This window comes from Protopterus annectens, chromosome 2.part1 (genome assembly GCF_019279795.1).
Source record: "Protopterus annectens isolate FY-2018-M chromosome 2.part1, PAN1.0, whole genome shotgun sequence".
Classification (NCBI taxonomy): Eukaryota; Metazoa; Chordata; order Ceratodontiformes; family Protopteridae; genus Protopterus; species Protopterus annectens.
Window position 1 is genome coordinate 1,759,913,197 of NC_056729.1, and position 20,371 is coordinate 1,759,933,567.

The 20,371-nt window shown below is 42.5% G+C and overlaps 1 protein-coding gene across 1 annotated transcript in view; it reads left to right on the plus strand.

Moving 5' to 3' along the window:
* Positions 1-20,371, plus strand: part of DISP3 (dispatched RND transporter family member 3) — a 2,757,501-nt gene that overhangs the window by 2,107,998 nt on the left and 629,132 nt on the right. The gene's annotated exons all lie outside the window — the stretch shown is intronic.

A 20,371-nucleotide genomic window follows, 5' to 3' on the forward strand; every position in this document is an offset into this window, starting at 1 on the left:
ATGACAAAGTGGTCCTGTACTTTTATTGTTATGGACAGATAAATATTGATTAGTAGATGCAGAAGGTTATGACTGTAGTTGGAGTTCCTGTGGTTCAGGGTTTGATTATCTCAGCCTTCATTTAACTACCACATGACATTGACCAATTACCGTAATCAAACTTTGGTTTTCGGTTCACCCCTGAAAACGGACTTTGGGCCTACCTGGTTAACAAATAGGTATTTATTTTGCATATATAAGAAGTATTTCCCTAGACTATATGAAGAGAGCGGTTCACTTCAAAATCCTGAAAGCTCAAAATCCTGAATCTCAAAATCCCGAACTCAAAATCCTGAAAGCTCAAAATACTGAAAACTCATAATACTGAATCTCATAATACCGAAAAACATACAGGACACCAACACTGATGTGAGATTGTGCGGACATTCGGGTTAGGGCGCGGGTCAGGTAAGTGTGGGATTGTGATGGACGTTAGGGTTAGGGGCGGGTTACGTGAGTTAGGGTTAGAGCGCAAGTGAGATGAGTGTGCGACAGTGACAGATTTTGGGGTTAGGGGCGGGTTAAGTGAGTTAGGGTTAGGGTACAGGTGAGGTGAGTGTGCGATAGTGACAGACCTTAGGGTTAGGGTCTGGATTAAGGTAAGTGGATGTGCAGTGTAGTGTAGCTGCAATACAGTCAGTGTTGGTGTCCTGTATGTTTTTCGGTATTATGAGATTCAGTATTATGAGTTTTCAGTATTTTGAGCTTTCATGATTTTGAGTTTGGGATTTTGAGATTCAGGATTTTGAGCTTTCAGGATTTTGAAGTGAACCCGAAGAGAGACACCATGGACCTCTTGGAATATGTGTCCCAGATTGGTATGAGCCTAGCATTAAGCAGTATTTTACCTTCTCCAGGGATGATGCCACAAAAAGATGAATGACTTTAATAATTGGCTGAGTTTCTGGTTTCAAAGGGGATGCATTGTCAGCATGGATTGAGATGGTCAACAGGCCACAATGCTTTGCCAAGGATGGTCTGCACCTCTCCCATCTAGGCTTTAGAATGTTAGCTAAAACATTGTCTTCCCCCATTGTGCCTTTTTTAGGCAATGCCAAACTGAAAGTAGTTCTGAAGTAGCAAATCAAAGCCAAGAAAATCTAAAGGTATTGCTGCTCCATGCTAAGAGCCTAAACACAAAGCTCCACTCCTTAGAAGCTCTGTTCACCATAGAGAATGCTGAGACCTGTGAGTTCACTGAGACATGGATGTTCTTCGTGTTTCACTGTTGCAGTCATTACATTTGGGTAATCTGCTGACAGGTTGCCCTCAGTCGGCCTGATTAACAAAGTATTGGGTCCTGCGTCGGTTGCTGTTCCTTCTTCCATGACGTCAGGTCGTCAGGGGTATAAAACATGCAGCCGATACCATTACATCAGTCTTTATTGCAGTGTGGTGCCCGAAGCAGAAGCAGTTGACAAGTGCTGGTCGGCCGACTCCTGAAATTTTCGAGTTTCAGAGCTGAAGTCTTCAACTAAAGCTAAGTACCCTGTTGGGGAAACTTTTTCTTGCTCCTTACCGATGTCAGTAAAAGTTAATAATTGCATTACTTGTGGGAAGCAAATACCTCATAAGGATTTTCATTTGTATTGTATTCCTTGCCTAGGCCCTGACCACAACGTACCTTGCTGTCGGTTTTGTGCTTTATTTAATCAACGCACTATCAAACATTAGTACATTTTTGCTTCTAAATATTTTGGCTCATGCTTTAATTATCCAGAAATGTCATCACTTAGCAATCCGACTACCGGAATACCTAAAAAATGCAAAGAAAAAGACAGAGACAGGCTGTTGAGGTCCAAAACTGTCGACAACGCTTCTCCTAAGCCAGTTGCCAGTTCACCAGTACTCAGTGATGTGCTTTCGCAGCCCCTGATACCTGCTACTTCTGATTTCCAGACCTCTACTGAGACTGGTATGCCGCAAGATGCTTCAATTATGGAACCCGTGGATGTCTCTACCTTGAATGGGTCCAGAGCTGCTGTGCAGGCACAGGCTTCTGAGGGTGTTTTCAGGCCTACAGATTTGCATATTAGACCAATGCCATCTTCAAAACTAAGGCCAAAATCTCGACCTATGCCTAAAAAAATATGCCTGGCCCACATGTGCAGGCCCCTATACCTAAAAAACAAATGATCAAAATGGCTGAAGATTTAATTACTCTGATCAGGGGTAGTCATCCCCCCTTCTAAGAGGCCTAGAGAAGACATTGATTATGAATCCTCTGAACAGGAATCTATTTCTTCTGACTCCTCTAATGAACAGGAATTGTCTATACCTACTTATGAGGACTCTGATGCAGAAGATTCCATTCCTTCTGCTTCTCCCCCTGAGGATTTTTCTTTTAGGGAAACTTTACATACCCTAAGGGAACATTTCCACTGGGAAAATCAGGATTTCTCTGACTCTAAAAAGAGTTAGGGGTTTTCTTCTTCTCCCTCAGCATAGGCCTTTGTCTATACCTCCTGTTCTACACATTGTTTATGATGTTTTTTTCAGACTCTAGTATGACTCCTGATTCTCTGTCTCTGGCTCCTTGTAAGCCAGACAGATACTACAGGGTTCCTGACTCCCACAAATTCCTTTTCAAAAATCCTGTTGCAGATCCTGAAACCATTTTACAGGGTCCCAAGGGCATTAAGGCTTCTACTGCTAAAAATCCTACCCATTCTGATAGAGATTCCAGGGCGCTGGATAGATGGGGTAAGAAGGTTTACACTTCTGCAACCTTGGCAATCAGGGCTTTAAACTGTCAATTTCATATGCTAAAATATCAACAGCATATCATAGGACTGCATAAACAGAAAATGATGTTAATTTCTGATTGTGTGGAAAATAAAGATTTACAGGATCTATTGCATACAGCTGAACAAGTTGGAAAACATACTTTGCAATGTGGTTTTGATAGTTTGGAGGCCTCTTGCAGGGCTGCTGTAACTGGGTCTGTGCTAAGAAGGCATGCTTGGCTCAAAGAGCAAACTCTGACTGATCATGTTAAAGCAAAATTGTTGGATGCTCCTTTACAACAGGACCATCTCTTTAGTAATAAGGCTGAAGAAGTTTTAAAAAAGATGGAAGATAAAGCTAAATCTATGCAAACTGTGAAAGATTTCTTACAAGTGCAACCTCCAAGATTTAGTAGGCACTGGCCTACTAATAACTGGTCCTTTTCAGTTCCTTTGAGAGCCACTCAAGTCAAACCCAGACATTCCAAAGGCTCCAGGTTTCAGTCGCAAGGGACTTTTAGAACAAAACAATGGGGTGCCTCCTCCTTCAGATCTGGAAACAACAAGATACCTCCCTATGGTAAGCAGCCTCAATGACTTCCATCTACACTTACCAAGCACTTACCTTTTAGCCACCCCTTTGGGGGGAAAACTGGCACTTCATGCAAGAAACTGGCAACTTATAACCCAGGACAAATGGGTCTTAAGTATAGTATCTCAGGGAATACAGATTTCATTTCCACATGTTGTCAATCCCAAACGGATGGCCAGACCTGCCCCCAAATCAGTGGGCAGAGGCCCAGAAACAAGTACTGTCCCTCATGAACATGGGGGCTATTCAACCAGTACCAGAAGAGGAAAAGGGACAAGGTTTCTATTCAAGACTTTTCCTGGTATGCAGAAAAGACAAATCATGGCATCCAATTCTGGACTTTTCTACTCTAAACACATTTCTGGACATTCCAAAATTCAAGATGCTGACTCTTCAACAGTTACTTCCTATGCTAGGAAAAGATGCCTGGTTGGTAACTCTAGACTTAAAAGAGGCTTACCTGCATATCCCAACCAGGGAATCTTGCAGAAGATACCTCCGCTTCAAAGCAGGCTACTTGCATTACCAGTTCTCTGCACTGCCCTTTGGCTTATGTACTGTGCCCAGGGTCTTCACAAAGTGCCTGGCTCCAGTAATTGCATTTTGCAGGCAAAGAAATATTCAGATATATCCATACCTGGACGATTGTCTAATTGAGGCAGAAAACAGGAACATTCTTCTACAACATCTGACATTTGTAAAATGGGTTCTAACTTGTGTAGGGTACACTATAAAGAAAAAGAAATCACAACTGGTACTCTCTCAAAAAATTACATTCCTGGGTGCAAGCTTGAATACAACTGCCCAGATGGCTTACCTTATGCCAGAAAAGCAAATTCATTTGGTAACTTGCTTCAAACAGGTGGCCACAAAACCCTGCTGTCTGCAAGACAAATTCTGCAAGCCTTGGGGTTCATGGCCTCCTGCATTCTTCTAATTGCATATGCAAGATTGCATATGAGGAAACTTCAGTGGTACTTAAAAAGTTTGAGTCAACATTGTCACAGTCTGGAAACAATGATTCCTATCATACCTTTCCTGCAACTAGAGTTCCTATGGTGGGTAGAGGCCTGCAACCAAAACAAGGGACTGCTATTCACTCCACCCCCTGCCGCCCAAACCCTAACTACAGACACTTCAGACTATGATTGGAGGGCTCATCTGGCAGGAAAGTGCATTCAGGGCAAATGGAGCCCAAATCAAATGCACCTTCATATCAATCAAAAAGATAACATACCCTGGGAACTACCGCCCCATTAGCCTGACGTGCCTCATCTGCAAGGCCATGGAACGTATCATCATGGAACTCATAAACAAAGACATTGGAGATCTCCAAACTCTGGACCCCACACAGTTCGGGTTTGTAAAAGGCAGTCATGTCTCCTAAACCTGATAGACTTCTTTGAAGTAGTCACCAAAGCCATAGATGAAGGTAAGGTGGTTCACACAGCCTGTCTAGATCTCGCCAAGGCGTTCAACACCATCCCCCACTCTGGAATTATAGATAAACTCATGAAACTAGGTATAAATCCCTATGTCACAAGATGGGTTGCCAAATGGCTTACTGACAGAACCCACACAGTGAAAGTAGCAGACTCCAAATCAGACTTCAGACCAGTGACAAGTGGAGTACCACAGGGTTCAGTCCTGGGTCCTCTCCTGTTTGGTATCTACTTCTCTGAAGTACAGACTAACACATAAGGTCTTTGGCTAACTAAATTCACAGATGACTGCAAACTAGGAGCCATAATTGAAACTCCTAACGATGTGGACATCCTACAAAAGGGCCTCACTGAGACAGATGCCTGGTGTCAAAGACATGGTCTCAAGCTCATGCCAAAAAGTGCATTGTCATCCCCTTTGGTAAAAACTCTGTACCCATGAACTACCACATAGGCAGTAGTCTACTTAACACCGAAAGTGTGATAAGAGACCTTGGGACACAGGTGGACAGTAGTCTCTTTATTGATAATCACATTGCCACAGTGGTCAGGAAATCTTTCTACATGGCACACCTCATCACAAAAGGTTTCTCATCCAGAAAAAAAGAGGTCATTGTTCCCTCTACTCATCACTCATTATACCCATTGTAGAGTACAACGCCCCTTTTGGTATGTACCTCACAAGACATCTGCAGCAGCTGGAAAGGCCGCAGAAATACCTCACAAAGAGGATTACTGGCCTCAAATAGATGCTTTACGCAGACTATCTAAAAAAACTCCAGCTTCACTCCGTCACATATCGCCTACTCAGAGGCGATCTTTGCCTAACATACAAAGCTATGTCAAACCCAGAGCTGTTGGACATGCTCCACTTAAAGAAATCCCAATCCCTCCAAGCTACATGCTCTAGGGACCTAAACCTTGTCACCACAATAAACAGAACATGCTGGAGGGATAGATTCCTGTCCCAGAGACTTCCCATACTCTGGAACAGACTACCTATCTATGTCAAACAGAGCTCCTCATTAGCACTCTTCAAGAAAAATCTTGATTGGATGGGTAATAGGAAATTCACCCCAGGGATCACTTCTGTGGTTCTGCTTGACAGGGGCACAGGAAAATAATTTTCTTGGGTGGCGAAAGCCAGGGTACCTTTTTAGCTAGGCTTGTATAGGCCCTAGGGCCAATAGCCTAGTACCTACCTATGAACCTATATGCTAGCTGTATAGAATGTACTGACAGCCTTCAAGGACTACCTTCATCCAGGACAATTAATGATAAAGACAGACAACACCACAGTTATATGGTACATAAACAAGCAGGGGGGTACATACTCCTACCCCCTTTGCAGACTAGACATGGCATTGTGGAACATGGCCTTGACCTATCAAATACAACTACAAGCTCAATTCCTGCCAGGAAAGCTGAATACTCTGGCAGACAAACTAAGCAGAAATCTCATGGACCCACATGAATGGAAACTGGAACCATGGATTTTCAACATGTTGACATGCAAATGGGGGAGTCCAGACATAGATCTTTTTGCCTCACCCCTGAACTATAAGTTGGACAAATTCTGCACAGGAATTCATCACAAAAAAGCCTGGAAAGTGGATGCTCTATCCTTCAGCTGGAAAAACCTATCAGTCTATGCCTTTCCACCTCTGCCTCTGCTCTCCAAAGTTCTACTAAAAGTCAAATAGGACAAACCAAAAATGATTTTGATTGCTCCAGACTGGCCTCGCCAAGACTGGTACCCACTCCTGCGCAATGTGTCACACCTTCCACCATGGCACCTGCCTCAGACACCTTACTTACTGTCTCAGCAGAACAACCAAATTCTGCACACTCCGCTCCAAACTTTGAATCTTGCAGCGTGGCTAATCACCTAAATTTACCCTTAGCATCCATCAGCAAACCTGTTCTGGATGTCATTTGGGAGGCAGGAAGGCCTAGTACTAGAAAATCTTATGCTGACAAATGGAAAAGATTCTGTGCCTAGAATCAGTCACAAGGGATAAGCACAGCAGCGCCCAATATTCTTCAGCTTTTACAATAATTAACTGAGATGCTTCACAAGGGCCTGTCCTTTTCTTCCATAAAAATCCATGCCTCAGCTATTTCAGCTCATTACAACACAGAACCTTCCCTCTTCTCTCATCCTCTGCTAAAGTAGTATCTCAGAGGGGCCAAAAACGTAAGACCACCCAGGAGAGCTCCAACCCCTGCCTGGGACCTCAATTTTGTATTGGAAAAACTCACTCTCCCTCCTTTCGAGCCAGCTGCTACTGCAGACTTAAAATTTCTATCCTGGAAAACAGCTTTCCTTTTAGAAGTCACTTCAGCTAGAAGGATTTCCAAATTACAGGCTCTTATGGCAGTGGAGCCTTTCATAATTTTTCTTGCGGACAGGGTGTCTCTCAGGACCAGTCCATCTTTCATGCCTAAGGTGGTATCCAGTGTGGCTCTTAATCAGACCATTCATTTGCCAACTTTCTTTCCCAATCCACAGAACAAGGGGGAACGGATTTTGCATTCATTGGATGTACACAGACAACTTAGATTTTACTTAAACAGGACAAAATCTCAAAGAAAATCTGAACAACTACTGGTGGCATTTGCTGCAGGGGCAGAGGGAAAGGCTATTTCAAACCAGACTATTTCCAAATGGATAAGCCATTGTATTAATTTCTGCTATATGCACCATGGTAAAACTATCCCCCAGGGGATCATATCTCATTCCACCAGGGCTGCATCTACTTCTGCAGCCTTTCTCAGAGGTGTTCCTACCAGAGACATTCTAGAAGCTGCTACCTGGAGCTCAGTTCATAAGTTCACCAAACATTACCATTTACCTTTCTTCTCTAAATCCAGAGCTGGCTTTGCCACTGCTGTCCTGCAGGGCCTTATAGCTGGTCCAAATGCTGTATAATTTCCTCCTCCCAACCATAGATTTGGCAAGCTACCCAAATGTAATGACTGCAACAGTGAAACATGAAGAACATAGTACAGTTGTGTGCACTTACCATAAATGTAGATGTTCGAGTGCATTCACTGTTGCAGTCCTGGTTACCCTCCCTCCAGCCCCCTATTTTTCTCTGACTATACCTCTACTTTCTTTCACTATGCTTATAAGCCCTTTTGGTGTATTTGCTTTTGGGATTGGAGGTATAATTTTTGTGTTTTTAATTTTATTTACTCCCCATTTGTGGGGGCACCTGACATCTGGGGCAAAAAAATGATGTAATGGTGGCGGCTGCATGTTTTATACCACTGACGACCTGACGTAATGGAAGAAGGGACAGCAACTGACGCAGGGCACAAGACTTTGTTAATCAGGCTGACTGAGGGCAACCTGCCAGAAGATTACCCAAATGTAATGACTGCAACAGTGAATACACTCGAACATCTACATTTATGGTAAGTGTAGACAACTGTACTTTCTGTATTCTTCAACCTGGTTGATACTTCAGTTACTAGGTATAGCAACTGTGCTAGTGTAGAGGTTTAAGAATTGCTCTGCTAGTTTTATCTCTTTCTAGATGTTTTGGGGTTGTCAGTAGCTGAGATTTATTTATTTATTATGCAAGTAATTAGTCTTTGCAGGATTTGTGGCTATTCTGGTGTGATTTCTCAAGGTTAGATAGTTCTGATGTAACTGAGAATCATGTAGTTTTGTTACCATGCTGTCCAGGCATTGATATTAATTGGAATTACTGTGATATCTGTACACCGACGGATTATATTTGTTATGATGAGATCTAGTGTGGAGTGGTTTCCTGTTATAACAGAGTCTGACTGGATATTTGACAAGATGTTTTAACAATGAATTGCAGGAACATTTTGTTATGTTGACTTGATTTCAACCCTATTGTGCTGAAATTCAAGTCACATAAGATAATGCTGTGTTTTTGGGGTCCACTGGGGAATATTTCTTGAATTGTGTCTTTGGTAATGTTTGGTGAGGAAGTGGCAGGGATGTAAATGACACAAATAATAAGATGGGTTTGTGTACTTGTGTTATGGTAGGCTTTTTTTTTATTTAACACCTTTACTAAATTATCACCTAAGATACAGGCAAACATATATTTATATACAAGAAAACAAAACATGTTAGGATGTTCACAATTACAAATATACATCACATACATGCTTTTCAACAATTATCATCAATCAAACATTACATAGATTGTTCAGCTCCTCATTCAGATAATTCTGACTCCTCTGGCTAAACATTATCCTGCCCTTTTTGTTTCTACAATTCCCATTTTTTCTATATAGTTTGCTCCTGACCTTTTGTAAGATCCTACTTTGAGTTCTTTTATCTCAGTTACTGTATCCCACTACTTCAAATACACTCAGTTTAGACTTTGATTTCTATTTTCTAGTATGTTTCTTTGTTAGAAGCATTAAACTTAACAAGACCTTACTATGTCTAGGCAATTCAGATCCTGTATCCCATCTCAAAAAATATTTTCCTAAGTTATGCCCATTTACTCACCCAGTATTTCTGATGGAGTACTCTTGGGTTTTTAAAGTCTGCCAACTCGTTACAATCCCAAAACATACATTCCCGGTTACTTGTTCTTCCCCACGACATCTCCAAAATTTGGCATCTACCTTAGGAAAAATCCTTTGGAGTCTGCTTCTGGTATAAAAAAAATGGTACACTGTCATTTCGTCGTAATGAAGTTGTACGATGCACCAAAGTGCGAAAGTACAACCTCCAGATCTGACAAATGTCGACTACCACTGATGCAAATCCAAATGAGGGAATGCACATTGGCATTCGCTCATTTGAAATCGGCATTCCAGGTTCAGATCACACTATAGCGGGGATCGGGAAATGAACCCTTTCCGTTACTGTAGTGCGATCTCAGAGTTTGTATATTAAAGTAGCGGGGGGTGTGGGGGCACGTAACGATGTTTGGAGACATTCATAAATGTCTCCTGAAATTTACTGTTGTGCTGCAGTTTGAAAATGGTCGAGTCTGGTTTTCCAGTTTACCATTTTCAACAATATTTTTTGTGACATGTTGTGTTTCGGCATTTAAAGTTGCACAATAGTGCGATTGTACAAATGCCTTTCTAACAAATGAAGGTATATCTAAAAATACCTATGCAAACACTTCCAAGCAAAAATCCTAAATCTTTTAGACTTTGTTGCATATTTGTCCTCCCATTGTTTCCTTGTAAGTTGCTTATCCAGTCGCTCTTCCCAATCTTTTTATCTTCCTGTGTTTCACTCCTGTAGTAATTGTGCAGTAATTTATATGCCCATCCATTATCCCCTTTTAACAGCAGCTTCTGTTTTAGATTCAACTAAAACTCTACCAGAGTAGTTCTTTCACATAGGATTCCCGTATCCCTTTCTGTTTGCGTATACTCTGATATCAGTCCCTGATAGACAAGGCAGTCTCTAGCCTGCAGTCCTAATGTCTTCTTTGCCTATTAATTTACTGACATTTGATTACTGGAAAAGTCCGACTGGGTAGAAGCCCATTTTCAGAGGAAAGCCCGAGGAGAAAAGCTCCAAATTATTACAAAATATTTTAAGAACAATAATTTTACAATCTTTAAAAATAAAGGAAAAACATTTCCACATTAAATAAGCATAACAAATTAGACATAATACAAAAAAAGTATTGGTTAAGAATTGATACAAGGGGTCTATATTATAACAGCGAACACTTAAAATAGCGAATGCTGTATAATCGACCCTTAAAAACCAAAATGGCAAAATGCCGAACACACGGAAGAGCGATTTTTTTTCCCTGGGAAAAAATCGCTGCTCCAGGGAAAAAAAAACACAAACACAAAATAAAGTTAGGGGCTTCGCTACCCATATCCCCCTATGTGGGGGGCTGTGCCCCCCCTATTTAAATATACCAACTCCGAGATCGCACCACAGTGGAGGAAAAGGCAAAGTCCCAAAAATGGCCCAGTGATTTTTTTTCCATGGGAAAAAAATCGATGTTCTGTGTGTTCAGGATTTCACAGTTTAGATTTAAAATGGTTGATGAAACAGCATTCGCTATTTTAAGCATTCGCTGATGTAATAGGGAACCGATACAAGTTATGACAATCATTTTACATTTAAATACATTTTAGACAATTTGTAGAGAAATTAATGATTTGTTAGTCTAATACAAACAAGAACTGCAATAGGGAAAAACAGGCTTATGCTATATTTAGCAAGAGGAAGTCAGGAAAGAGAATTTTATAGCAGTAACGAAGTAGGTGAAGGAAGAGTAAGGAGGTATAAGCACTGATAAGGTGCTTATTCCCATTTAGGGATATCGGTTATCCTGGTTTTAAGCAAGAACAGAGCCAGATTTTAGCTAGTAAGTCTTTCAGAGTGATTTTGAAAGATGGAAGGGAGGATATTGACCTGATGGAAACAGGTAAGGAGTTTCTTAGTAACCTTGTACAAGCGCAGACAATGCCCAGCAGATTTTTAAGTTTATAGACAGGAATTTTTGGTCACTGGATTGCAGTGACCAACTGGGAATATAACTGTGTAGAATGGAATTAATGCTGGACAGGCAGATGGTTGCTGGATAATTTTAAAGGTGGTTAGAAGCTGTGTATATGTTAGTTGATGAGGCAGTTCTAACCAATTTAGGCTTTTCAGTGCTATACATTGATGGGTTCTGAAAGGGATATGTGCTGCCGATTTAGCAACTTTGCTATAGCATTGTTCAAGTTTTAATTTTTGTAAAGTCTGGAGGTTAGTAAGGATGGGAGCACCATAAAGAAGTGTGGGGAGGAGATAAGTAGTACCAAGTGTAGCTTGTCATGCCTGGAAGTTAGCAAGGATGGGAGCACCTTAAAGAAGTGTGGGGAGGAGATAAGTAGTACCAAGTGGAGCTTGTCATGCCTGGAGGTTAGCAAGGATGGGAGCACCATAAAGAAGTGTGGGGAGGAGATAAGTAGTACCAAGTGTAGCTTGTCATGCCTGGAGGTTAGCAAGGATGGGAGCACCATAAAGAAGTGTGGGGAGGAGATAAGTAGTACCAAGTGTAGCTTGTCATGCCTGGAGGTTAGCAAGGATGGGAGCACCTTAAAGAAGTGTGGGGAGGAGATAAGTAGTACCAAGTGGAGCTTGTCATGCCTGGAGGTTAGCAAGGATGGGAGCACCATAAAGAAGTGTGGGGAGGAGATAAGTAGTACCAAGTGTAGCTTGTCATGCCTGGAGGTTAGCAAGGATGGGAGCACCATAAAGAAATGTGGGGAGGAGATACGTAGTACCAAGTGCAGCTTGTCATGCCTGGAGGTTAGTAAGGATGGGAGCACCATAAAGAAGTGTGGGGAGGAGATAAGTAGTGCCAAGTGTAGCTTGTCATGCCTGGAGGTTAGTAAGGATGGGAGCACCATAAAGAAGTGTGTGGAGGAGATAAGTAGTGCCAAGTGTAGCTTGTCATGCCTGGAGGTTAGTAAGGATGGGAGCACCATAAAGAAGTGTGGGGAGGAGATAAGTAGTGCCAAGTGTAGCTTGTCATGCCTGGAGGTTAGCAAGGTTGGGAGCACCATATAGAAGTGTGGGGAGGCGATAAGTAGTGCCAAGTGCAGCTTGTCATGCCTGGAGGTTAGTAAGGATGGGAGCACCATAAAGAAGTGTGGGGAGGAGCAAAGTAGTACAAAGTGTAGCTTGTCATGCCTGGAGGTTAACAAGGATGGGAGCACCATAAAGAAGTGTGGGGAGGAGATAACTAGTACCAAGTGTAGCTTGTCATGCCTGGAGGTTAACAAGGATGGGAGCACCATAAAGAAGTGTGGGGAGGAGATAAGTAGTACCAAGTGTAGCTTGTCATGCCTGGAGGTTAGCAAGGATGGGAGCACCTTAAAGAAGTGTGGGGAGGAGATAAGTAGTACCAAGTGTAGCTTGTCATGCCTGGAGGTTAGCAAGGATGGGAGCACCTTAAAGAAGTGTGGGGAGGAGATAAGTAGTACCAAGTGGAGCTTGTCATGCCTGGAGGTTAGTAAGGATGGGAGCACCAAAAAGAAGTGTGGGGAGGAGATAAGTAGTACCAAGTGTAGCTTGTCATGCCTGGAGGTTAGCAGGGATGGCAGCACCATAAAGAAGTGTGGGGAGGAGATAAGTAGTACCAAGTGTAGCTTGTCATGCCTGGAGGTTAGCAAGGATGGGAGCACCTTAAAGAAGTGTGGGGAGGAGATAAGTAGTACCAAGTGTAGCTTATCATGCCAGGAGGTTAGCAAGGATGGGAGCACCATAAAGAAGTGTGGGGAGGAGATAAGTAGTGCCAAGTGTAGCTTGTCATGCCTGGAGGTTAGTAAGGATGGGAGCACCATAAAGAAGTGTGGGGAGGAGATAAGTAGTGCCAAGTGTAGCTTGTCATGCCTGGAGGTTAGTAAGGATGGGAGCACCATAAAGAAGTGTGGGGAGGAGATAAGTAGTACCAAGTGTAGCTTATCATGCCTGGAGGTTAGCAAGGATGGGTGCACCATAAAGAAGTGTGGGGAGGAGATAAGTAATACCAAGTGTAGCTTGTCATGCCTGGAGGTTAGCAAGGATAGGAGCACCATAAAGAAGTGTGGGGAGGAGATAAGTAGTGCCAAGTGTAGCTTGTCATGCCTGGAGGTTAGTAAGGATGGGAGCACCATAAAGAAGTGTGGGGAGGAGATAGGTAGTACCAAGTGTAGCTTGTCATGCCTGGAGGTTAGTAATGATGGGAGCACCATAAAGAAGTGTGGGGAGGAGATAAGTAGTGCCAAGTGTAGCTTGTCATGCCTGGAGGTTAGCAAGGATGGGAGCTCCATAAAGAAGTGTGGGGAGGAGATACGTAGTACCAAGTGTAGCTTGTCATGCCTGGAGGTTAGTAAGGATGGGAACACCATAAAGAAGTTTGGGGAGGAGATAAGTAGTACCAAGTGTAGCTTGTCATGCCTGGAGGTTAGCAAGGATGGGAGCACCATAAAGAAGTGTGGGGAGGAGATAAGTAGTGCCAAGTGTAGCTTGTCATGCCTGGAGGTTAGCAAGGATGGGAGCATCATAAAGAAGTGTGGGGAGGAGATAAGTAGTGCCAAGTGTAGTTTGTCATGCCTGGAGGTTAGCAAGGATGGGAGCAGCATAAAGAACTGTGGGGAGGTGATACGAAGTACCAAGTGCAGCTTGTCATGCCTGGAGGTTAGCAAGGATGGGAGCACCATAAAGAAGTGCGGGGAGGAGATAAGTAGTGCCTAGTGTAGCTTGTCATGCCTGGAGGTTAGCAAGGATGGGAGCACCATAAAGAAGTGTTGGGAGGAGATAAGTAGTACCACGTGTAGCTTGTCATGCCTGGACGTTAGCAAGGATGGGCGCACCATAAAGAAGTGTGGGGAGGAGATACGTAGTACCAAGTGTAGCTTGTCATGCCTGGAGGTTACTAAGGATGGGAGCACCATAAAGAAGTGTGGGGAGGAGATAAGTAGTGACAAGTGTAGCTTGTCATGCCTGGAGGTTAGCAAGGATGGGTGCACCATAAAGAAGTGTGGGGAGGAGATAAGTAGTGCCAAGTGTAGCTTGTCATGCCTGGAGGTTAGCAAGGATGGGAGCACCATAAAGAATTGTGGGGAGGAGATAAGTAGTGCCAAGTGTAGCTTGTCATGCCTGGAGGTTAGCAAGGATGGGAGCTCCATAATGAAGTGTGGGGAGGAGCAAAGTAGTACAAAGTATAGCTTGTCATGCCTGGAGGTTAGTAATGATGGGAGCACCATAAAGAAGTGTGGGGAGGAGATAAGTAGTACAAAGTAAAGCTTGTCATGCCTGGAGGTTAGCAAGGATGGGAGCTCCATAAAGAAGTGTGGGGGAGGAGGAAAGTAGTACAAAGTATAGCTTGTCATGCCTGGAGGTTAGTAATGATGGGAGCACCATAAGGAAGTGTGGGGAGAAGATAAGCAGTGCCAAGTGTAGCTTGTCATGCCTGGAGGTTAGCAAGGATTGGAGCAACATAAAGAAGTGTGGGGAGGAGATAAGCAGTGCCAAGTGTAGCTTGTCATGCCTGGAGGTTAGTAAGGATGGGAGCACCATAAAGACGTTTGGGGAGGGGATAAGTAGTGCCAAGTGTAACTTGTCATGCCTGGAGGTTAGCAAGGATGGGAGCACCATAAAGAAGTGTGGGGAGGAGATAAGTAGTGCCAAGTGTAGCTTGTCATGCCTGGAGGTTAGTAAGGATGGGAGCACCATAAAAAAGTGTGGGGAGGAGGTAAGTAGTGCCAAGTGTAGCTTGTCATGCCTGGAGGTTAGTAAGGATGGGAGCACCATAAAGAATTGTGGGCAGGAGATACGTAGCACCAAGTGTAGCTTGTCATGCCAGGAGGTTAGTAAGGATGGGAGCACCATAAATAAGTGTGGGGAGGAGATAAGTAGTGCCAAGTGCAGCTTGTCATGCCTGGAGGTTAACAAGGATGGGAGCACCATAAAGAAGTGTGGGGAGGGGATAACTAGTACGAAGTGTAGCTTGTCATGCCTGGAGGTTAACAAGGATGGGAGCACCATAAAGAAGTGTGGGGAGGAGATAACTAGTACCAAGTGTAGCTTGTCATGCCTGGAGGTTAACAAGGATGGGAGCACCATAAAGAAGTGTGGGGAGGAGATAAGTAGTACCAAGTGTAGCTTGTCATGCCTGGAGGTTAGCAAGGATGGGAGCACCATAAAGAAGTGTGGGGAGGAGATAAGTAGTGGCAAGTGTAGTTTTAGTTGTATCGGTGAGAAACTTTTTGGCTCTGTAAAGCATCCCTATTTTTTGATGAAATATTTCTTATATATTTTTGTTTATACAGGTCGAATGTAACTTTACCATCCAGTATCACCCGTAAGAATTTGCTATGAGAAGTGACTTCAATTGTTGTATTATCAAGAGAGAGAACTTTAAATTTATTTTTTTTCGTTAAAGAGGGATTTGGGGGAAAAAAGTAGTAGTTTGGCCTTTTTTGTGTTGAGGATGAGTTATGGGTTATAGAGCTAGGTAAGAGTGTCTGTTAAAGCTTCCTGAGTAATTTTTTGGAGGTGTACCTTGTTGACATTTGTACAAATGAGAGTGGAATCATCTGCATGTTCCATCAGTGTTGCCTGTTATGTGGATGTATACAGGGTGTTGGTGAAAAAGTTAAAGAGGAGGGGACCAAGCATAGAGCCTTGTGGTACACCGGTGGTGGCTTGGAGTGCCGTTCTTCTGACCGATACCTTTTGGCTTTCCCTTTCTAGTTATTTGTTTCCAATAGCTTGTTTCCTTTGATAGTTCTTTCCAGCAAATTCTAGCCCCTTCTTGCCTATTCTCTGTACCCCTGATTGCAGCCATTCATATGAGCAAAATCTTTCTTCATTTTTGCGTTGGCTTAGTTTTTGGAATATTTTCTGATACTTTATGAATTTAATATTCTGTATGGCTGTTGTTATTGTATTTAAATGATAAGGTTGGCTGTTATGCAGTTAGTGACATTGTCGTTGCTTGGGTTAGCTCTAGCGCCGTCAGTAATGAGGAGAAATAGGTCCCCTTTAATAAGCAGTCTGATTCCTCTACCTGCCGCAGTACCTGTCTGTTGTCAAAATGTAGAGGTTCTTTGAGTTTAGCTATGTTTATAGTAAGGACTGATGTATACCTGTGTAAACAGTTGACATTTATCCTATGTTTTTAGCGTGTTTGTTCCCATATGTAAAATTTCAGTAAAAATCCATCCATCTACCCACAGTCCCTTTTTCTCATATTTTGCATATGGAGTTTGGGTGTCACTTCAACTCTGAAATTTAAAAAAATAAAAAGGAATAGCGGCAACATTACAATATTCATTAATGGAGATAAGCCATTGCATGAAAATTATCATAGCACTGCCATATACATTCAACTGAATGAAGGATGATTAATAAACTATCCCCTTCCCAAAGCTGACGAAACAATAGTCTGTTCTGGACTCAGACTATCTTGTGGGATAACAGACATGATTTTTTTGAAATACCTATCCATGACGTGTCTAGGTCAACATCTAGATCTACTCCTAGGTTTATAGGTACATAGATCCACTGGTAAGTACTAGATTAGCTGCCTTTGTGAGCAGTTTTAAGCATCACAAACTTCCCTTTCAGATTTGAGAATCAAACCATGTACCTTTTTTGCGTGTGTAAAGTAAACACTTTTAGTATAATCATCATTTTCAGTGTGCTAACAAAGGTCTTTGAGTCCTTCAGTTTTAAATTTGTGTGGAAGCTAATGACAAGGTCCATTTGGTTTACCAAATTCTCATAGTCCTGATGTTTCCTTATTAACAGACAGCGTTGGCATTCTTTATAGTGGTTTGATAACAGACCTGGTTCTGCATCTGAACCTGGGTGACAAGGGTGCATCACTCACTCAGTGTTTGTCGTAGCTATCCTTCCCATTCTTCGCAGAGACCTCCTTCCGACCTAGATGAGAGAACAGAACAGGAGATGGACGTTTCAGCAGTGAAACCAATGAGACATTTGTGTCTAGTACACTGACAATTCCCCTTTCTTTTACATGTCAAAGTAACCTGCAGCCCATTGTAGGTACACCTGCAGAAACTTAACAAAATCTGTGAGTTTCGTATGATCTCAAAAAGACTAGTGTTGTCTATTATTCTGTTAAAAACCTTGCAAATGAGCTTCTGTAGTTATGCCATCAAAGGGCATAACCTGTAAGCATTTGAACATTTAGTCTGCATTGCCAGGCATCCCACATTAACCTAACAGACAAAAATCATACCTTTGTATAAGGGTGCGGACCAAAGCAAAGTGGAAAAATATAGGCCTTTCAATATACTCTGTCCCCTGTTAATGTACATGCAAGTGCTGTTGAAACACAGCTTATGCAACAATTAACTGAGTGCAAATTAATGTGCCAGTGCAGCATGGTTTCTAATAAGCATAAGCTCATAGTTTGCTTTATTAAATCTGGTTGATTCCATTTTTATTCACGAGAACAAGGGAATCATTGGTCCTTTCCTTGTATTTCTGCAAGGCGTTTGATATTGTTAATCCTCATGTATTCACGACACATTAGATCATTTTGGATGTTCATTTAGAACACTGGCTCACAAATTGTCTTAGTAATTGAACTTCAGCTGTCCAATAGCAGCTCACACTTGCTAGACAAAGGCCTTCTTTAAGGGTCTCTTCATGAAGCTTTACTTTGCACCATCTTTACCAGTGGAATGTACATTCATTCGAATGTTATCGAGATAGTCGTTTTCTCACAGGGCAGCATGTGCAGCTTTTGTTGGTGGACGTATGGGTCCAGAATTGGACTGTTGAGTTTACTCATGGTCTACCTGTGAACCAATGTACAGTTCCTTCCATAGTTAACATTTTGACAGTAAAGACAACACTGAGTACATTTAGTATCTCTCAAAAGGTCCTTTAATGCAGATCCTATAGCAGTTGGCCTACTTCGGATTTTTCTTTTACTGTATATACCTTTTTCAGACATATAATCAATATATGTAGAAAAAACATACCTGATAAGTTCTTAGGCTGGATATGCATAGAGATGTTCTTCGTGTTTCACTGTTGCAGTTATTACATTTGGGTAATCTGCTGGCAGGTTGCCCTCAGTCAGTCTGAATTCCAAAGTCTTGGGTCCTGCGTCGGTTGCTGTCTCCTCTTCCATGACGTCAGGTCATCAGGGATATAAAACAAGCAGCCGATATCATTTTCTTTAGTCTTTCTTGCCGCGTGGTGCCCGAAGCAGAAGCATTTCGCAAGTGCCGGTCGGCCAACTCCTGAAATATTCCAGTTTGAGTTTCAGAACCGAAGTCTTCACTAAAGCTAAGTACCCCGTTGGGGAAACTTTTTTCTTGCTCCATACCGATGTCAGAAAAAGTTAATAATTGTATTACTTGTGGGAAGCAAATACCTCATAAGGATTTCCATTTATACTGTATTCCTTGCCTAGGCCCTGATCACAACATGCCTGGCTGTTGGTTCTCTGCTAGATTTAACCAACGCACTATTAAGTGTCGGTATAGTTTTGCCTAAAAGTATTTTGGAAACAGATTTAACTACCCAGAAATGTCATCGAATAGCAGTCCGACTACTGGAGTACATAAAAAATGCAAAGAAAAGGACAGAGAGAGACAGTTGGGGTCCAAAGCCGATGACGAAGCTTCTCCTAAGCCAGACACAGGTTCGCCAGTACTCCGTGAGGCACTTTCACAGCCCCTGATACCCGCTATGTTCGAGTCACTGGCCCCTACCGATACCCATGTGGAGTCCGGCACGCCGCAAGATACTCAAAGTATTTTACTCACGGATGTATCTCCCTCAGATGGGTCCGGAGCCGCTGAGCAAGCACCGGCTTCTGAGGGTGTATTCAGGCCTCAACATTTTTATATCAAACCGACGACACTTGCAAAACCAAAGAGATAAGCAACTTCTAAAACTAAAAAAATGATGCATGAGCCATGTGCACAGGCCTCTATGCCTAAAAACCAGATGATTAAAATGGCTGAAGACCTTATTACCATGATCAGGGGTTCCCATCCCACTCCAGATAAGAGTCCTAGGCAAGACACTGATTATGAATCTTCAGATCAGGTTTCTATTTCTTCTGATTCCTCTTATGATCAAGAATTATCTATTCCTCCCTATGAGGATTCTGATGCAGAGGAGTCTATACCATCTGCATCACTTCCTGAGGATTATTCATTTGGAGAAACCTTGCACACTTTGAGGGAGCATTTTCACTGGGAGAATCAAGATTTCTCAGAATCAAAAAAGAGGCTCAGGGATTTCCTTCTTTAGCCATACCCCCTGTTTTAGACATTGTGGATGATGTGTTTTTGGAGTCAAGCTTGACCCCTGACTCCTTACCTCCGGCTCCCAGCAAGCCTGATAGATATTACAGGGTCCCTGACTCACACAAATTTTTATTTAGAAACCCTGCTGCTGATCCTGAAACTATTTCACAGGGTCCAAAGGGAGTTAAGGCCTCAACAGCAAAAAATCCTACCCCTCTGACAGAAATTCAAGGGCACTGGATAGATGGGGAAAAAAGGTTTATACATCTGCATCCTTGGCAATTAGGGCCTTAAACTGCCAGTTTCATATGCTCAAGTATCAACAACATGTTATGGGATTGCTGAAACAGAAATTATGTTGTTTTCTGAATGTGCAGAAAATAAAGAATTGCAGGAATTATTGCATGCAGCTGAACAGGTTGGAAAGCATACTTTGCAATGTGGTTTTGATTCTTTAGAGGCCTCCTGCAGGGCTGCAGTTACTGGATTGGTGATTAGGAGGCATGCCTGGCTAAAGGAACAAAATTTGCCTGATCATATTAAAGCTAAATTACTAGATGCACCTTTACAGCATGATACTCTGTTTGGTATTAAGGCAGAAGAGGTTTTAAAGAAAATGGAAGACAAAGCTAAGTCTATGCAAACTGTAAAATACTTCTTACAAGTGCAGCCACCAAGATTCAGTTGACACTGGCCTACAAAAAATTGGTCCTTTCCTGTGTCAGACAGAGCTCAAAGGGGCAAATCCAGATGCCCTAAGGATTCCAGATACCAGGCACAAGATTCGTACAGGTCAAAGCAATGTGGTGCTTCTACCTCCA